The sequence below is a fragment of the Durio zibethinus genome, unplaced genomic scaffold (genome assembly GCF_047325235.1).
Source record: "Durio zibethinus cultivar Kanyao isolate XHJ-2024 unplaced genomic scaffold, ASM4732523v1 HiC_scaffold_2, whole genome shotgun sequence".
In the NCBI taxonomy this organism is placed as follows: Eukaryota; Viridiplantae; Streptophyta; class Magnoliopsida; order Malvales; family Malvaceae; genus Durio; species Durio zibethinus.
The window spans coordinates 1,989,466-1,994,465 of record NW_028323043.1 but is presented as its reverse complement, the minus strand read 5'-3'; positions in this window follow the sequence as shown (position 1 = coordinate 1,994,465).

Below are 5,000 nucleotides of genomic sequence, written 5' to 3'. Positions count from 1 at the left end.
TGCCTCGAGCACCATCGGCACACGCTGGGCCCTGGTGCGGGCGCTTGCCTCGACCACCATCGGCACACGCTGGGCCCTGGTGCGGCAGGTTCCCTCGACGACCATCGGCACACGCTGGGCCCTGGTGCGGCAGGTTGCCTCGAGCACCATCGGCACACGCTGGGCCCTGGTGCGGTCGGTTGCCTCGATCACCATCGGCACACGCTGGGCCCTGGTGCGGGCGGTTGCCTCGACCACCATCGGCACACGCTGGGCCCTGGTGCGGCAGGTTGCCTCGACCACCATCGGCACACGCTGGGCCCTGGTGCGGGCGCTTGCCTCGACCACCATCGGCACACGCTCGGCCCTGGTGCGGTCGGTTGCCTCGAGCACCATCGGCACACGCTGGGCCCTGGTGCGGCAGGTTGCCTCGAGCACCATCGGCACACGCTGGGCCCTGGTGCGGGCGGTTGCCTCGACCACCATCGGCACACGCTGGGCCCTGGTGCGGGCGCTTGCCTCGACCACCATCGGCACACGCTGGGCCCTGGTGCGGGCGCTTGCCTCGACCACCATCGGCACACGCTGGGCCCTGGTGCGGGCGCTTGCCTCGACCACCATCCGCACACGCTGGGCCCTGGTGCGGCAGGTTGCCTCGAGCACCATCGGCAGACGCTGGGCCCTGGTGCGGCAGGTTGCCTCGAGCACCATCGGCACACGCTGGGCCCTGGTGCGGGAACTTGCCTCGACCACCATCGGCACACGCTGGGCCCTGGTGCGGGAACTTGCCTCGACCACCATCGGCACACGCTGGGCCCTGGTGCGGCAGGTTGCCTCGATCACCATCGGCACACGCTGGGCCCTGGTGCGACAGGTTGCCTCGAGCACCATCGGCACACTATCGGCCCTGGTGCGGGCGGTTGCCTCGACCACCATCGGCACACGCTGGGCCCTGGTGCGGGCGCTTGCCTCGAGCACCATCGGCACACGCTGGGCCCTGGTGCGGGCGGTTGCCTCGAGCACCATCGGCACACGCTGGGCCCTGGTGGGTTTAGGCACATCTTCAAATTTCTGCCGTGCCAATGCCATTTTTATGGCTTGTAAATTCATACAATGGTCCCCTAAGCCTTCACGTGAAGTTTCGTTGGAGGATGACTCGTTTTCTATTTTTCACGATTTTCGAAACTTTTTGCGGTTCGGGATTTTTTAAAATTTTTTTATAAGGATTTTTGGCCCCAAATTTTGTAGGCATGATCCTTCTATTTTTGTTGGCATGCACAAAAAAATTCAGCTAAAAACTCGAAGTAGAGAAGATTTTGTGACCGTTTGAAAAAAGTGTCCCCATTTCAGACACTTTAACGGCTACTGGTAGCAAACCTGTAAAATCTCAAATGCTCTTTAAGGGGGTGTGAATTCTCAGAGGTTTGATGAGGGATAGGGGGCCAACACAAGGCCAAGTACCAGCACCCATCGCACATCATGTGCGCACACCCCCCCGGCCCCCCTCCCAATCGCCGGAACCCCAATGCCGCCGGTCAGGTTCTCCGGCGGTACTCCGGCGATGCTCCGGCGATGCTGTCCCGAGTGAAAAAAATGCGGCACCAGCACATGCTGGAGCCAAGCATGGGCACCGTGGCTCAAAATCGAACTTCGGCCAAGGCCTCGACCATCAATGGCACATGATGACGCATGGTGATGGCACACGCATCGACCATCATCGGCATAGGCTGCCCTTCGGTACGGGCACTTGCCTCGACCGCCATCGGCACAAGCTGGGCCCTGGTGTGGGTTGTTGCCTCGATCACCAGCGGCACATGCTGAGCCTTGGTGCGGGCGGTTGCCTCGAGCACCATCGGCAGACCCTGGGCCCTGGTGCGGCCGGTTGCCCCGATAACCATCGGCACACGCTGGGCCCTGGAGCGGCCGGTTGCCTCGATCACCATCGGCAAAAGCTGGGCCCTGGTGCGGGCGCTTGCCTCGACCACCATCGGCACACGCTGGGCACTGGTGCGGGCGCTTGCCTCGACCACCATCGGCACACGCTGGGCCCTGGGGCGGGCGGTTGCCTCGATCACCATCGGCACACGCTGGGCCCTGGTGCGGGCGGTTGCCCCCAGCACCATCGGCACACGTTGGGCCCTGGTGCGGGCGCTTGCCTCGACCACCATCGGCACACGCTGGGCCCTGGTGCGGGCGCTTGCCTCGACCACCATCGGCACACGCTGGGCCCTGGTGCTGCCGCTTGCCTCGACCACCATCGGCACACGCTGGGCCCTGGTGCGGTCGGTTGCCTCGAGCACCATCGGCACACGCTGGGCCCTGGTGCGGGCGCTTGCCTCGACCACCATCGGCACACGCTGGGCCCTGGTGCGGCAGGTTGCCTCGAGCACCATCGGCACACGCTGGGCCCTGGTGCGGCAGGTTGCCTCGAGCACCATCGGCACACGCTGGGCCCTGGTGCGGTCGGTTGCCTCGAGCACCATCGGCACACGCTGGGCCCTGGTGCGGGCGCTTGCCTCGACCACCATCGGCACACGCTGGGCCCTGGTGCGGCAGGTTCCCTCGACGACCATCGGCACACGCTGGGCCCTGGTGCGGCAGGTTGCCTCGAGCACCATCGGCACACGCTGGGCCCTGGTGCGGTCGGTTGCCTCGATCACCATCGGCACACGCTGGGCCCTGGTGCGGGCGGTTGCCTCGACCACCATCGGCACACGCTGGGCCCTGGTGCGGCAGCTTGCCTCGAGCACCATCGGCACACGCTCGGCCCTGGTGCGGTCGGTTGCCTCGAGCACCATCGGCACACGCTGGGCCCTGGTGCGGCAGGTTGCCTCGACCACCATCGGCAGCCTCGACCACCATCGGCACACGCTGGGCCCTGGTGCGGGCGCTTGCCTCGACCACCATCGGCACACGCTGGGCCCTGGTGCGGGCGCTTGCCTCGACCACCATCGGCACACGCTCCGCCCTGGTGCGGCAGGTTGCCTCGACCACCATCGGCACACGCTGGGCCCTGGTGCGGGCGGTTGCCTCGACCACCATCGGCACACGCTGGGCCCTGGTGCGGTCGGTTGCCTCGAGCACCATCGGCACACGCTGGGCCCTGGTGCGGGCGGTTGCCTCGAGCACCATCGGCACACGCTGGGCCCTGGTGGGTTTAGGCACATCTTCAAATTTCTGCCGTGCCAATGCCATTTTTATGGCTTGTAAATTCATACAATGGTCCCCTAAGCCTTCACGTGAAGTTTCATTGGAGGATGACTCGTTTTCTATTTTTCACGATTTTCGAAACTTTTTGCGGTTCGGGATTTTTTAAAATTTTTTTATAAGGATTTTTGGCCCCAAATTTTGTAGGCATGATCCTTCTATTTTTGTTGGCATGCACAAAAAAATTCAGCTAAAAACTCGAAGTAGAGAAGATTTTGTGACCGTTTGAAAAAAGTGTCCCCATTTCAGACACTTTAACGGCTACTGGTAGCAAACCTGTAAAATCTCAAATGCTCTTTAAGGGGGTGTGAATTCTCAGAGGTTTGATGAGGGATAGGGGGCCAACACAAGGCCAAGTACCAGCACCCATCGCACATCATGTGCGCACACCCCCCCGGCCCCCCTCCCAATCGTCGGAACCCCAATGCCGCCGGTCAGGTTCTCCGGCGGTACTCCGGCGATGCTCCGGCGATGCTGTCCCGAGTGAAAAAAATGCGGCACCAGCACATGCTGGAGCCAAGCATGGGCACCGTGGCTCAAAATCGAACTTCGGCCAAGGCCTCGACCATCAATGGCACATGATGACGCATGGTGATGGCACATGCATCGACCATCATCGGCATAGGCTGCCCTTCGGTACGGGCACTTGCCTCGACCGCCATCGGCACAAGCTGGGCCCTGGTGTGGGTTGTTGCCTCGATCACAATCGGCACATGCTGAGCCTTGGTGCGGGCGGTTGCCTCGAGCACCATCGGCAGACCCTGGGCCCTGGTGCGGCCGGTTGCCCCGATAACCATCGGCACACGCTGGGCCCTGGGGCGGGCGCTTGCCCCCAGCACCATCGGCACACGCTGGGCCCTGGTGCGGGCGCTTGCCCCCAGCACCATCGGCACACGCTGGGCCCTGGTACGGGCGGTTGCCCCGAACACCATCGGCACACGCCGGCCCTTGGTGCGGGCTCCTGGCTCGACCACCATCGGCACACGCTGGGCCCTGGTGCGGGCGGTTGCCTCGAACACCATCGGCACACGCCGGCCCTTGGTGCGGCCGGTTGCCTCGACCACCATCGGCACACGCTCGGCCTTGGTGAGGGCGCTTGCCTCGACCACCATCGGCACACGCTGCGCCCTGGTGCGGGCGCTTGCCTCGACCACCATCGGCACACGCTCGGCCTTGGTGCGGGCGCTTGCCTCGACCACCATCGGCACACGCTGGGCCCTGGTGCGGGCGGTTGCCTCGACCACCATCGGCACACGCTCGGCCTTGGTGAGGGCGCTTGCCTCGACCACCATCGGCACATGCTGGGCCCTGGTGCGGGCGCTTGCCTCGACCACCATCGGCACACGCTGGGCCCTGGTGCGGGCGGTTGCCTCGACCACCATCGGCACACGCTGGGCCCTGGTGCGGGCGGTTGCCTCGAACACCATCGGCACAAGCCGGCCCTTGGTGCGGGCGGTTGCCTCGAGCACCATCGGCACACGCTGGGCCCTGGTGCGGGCGGTTGCCTCGAGCACCATGGGCACACGCTGGCCCTTGGTGCGGGCTCTTGCCTCGACCACCATCAGCAGAAGATTGCCCCTACGTCGAACACCATCGATACATGCCGGGCCTTGGTGTGGGCACATGCCTCGAGCTGGTGCGGGCGGTTGCCTCGACCACCATCGGCTCACGTTGGCCCTTGTTGCGGGCACATGCCTCGACCACCATCGGCACCTGCGCACCCTCGGTGTGGGATTTGCTTGTTTGGAAAAAGTGTCCCCGTTTCAGACATTTTAACGTCTACTGGTAGCATATCTGTAAAATCTCTAATGCTC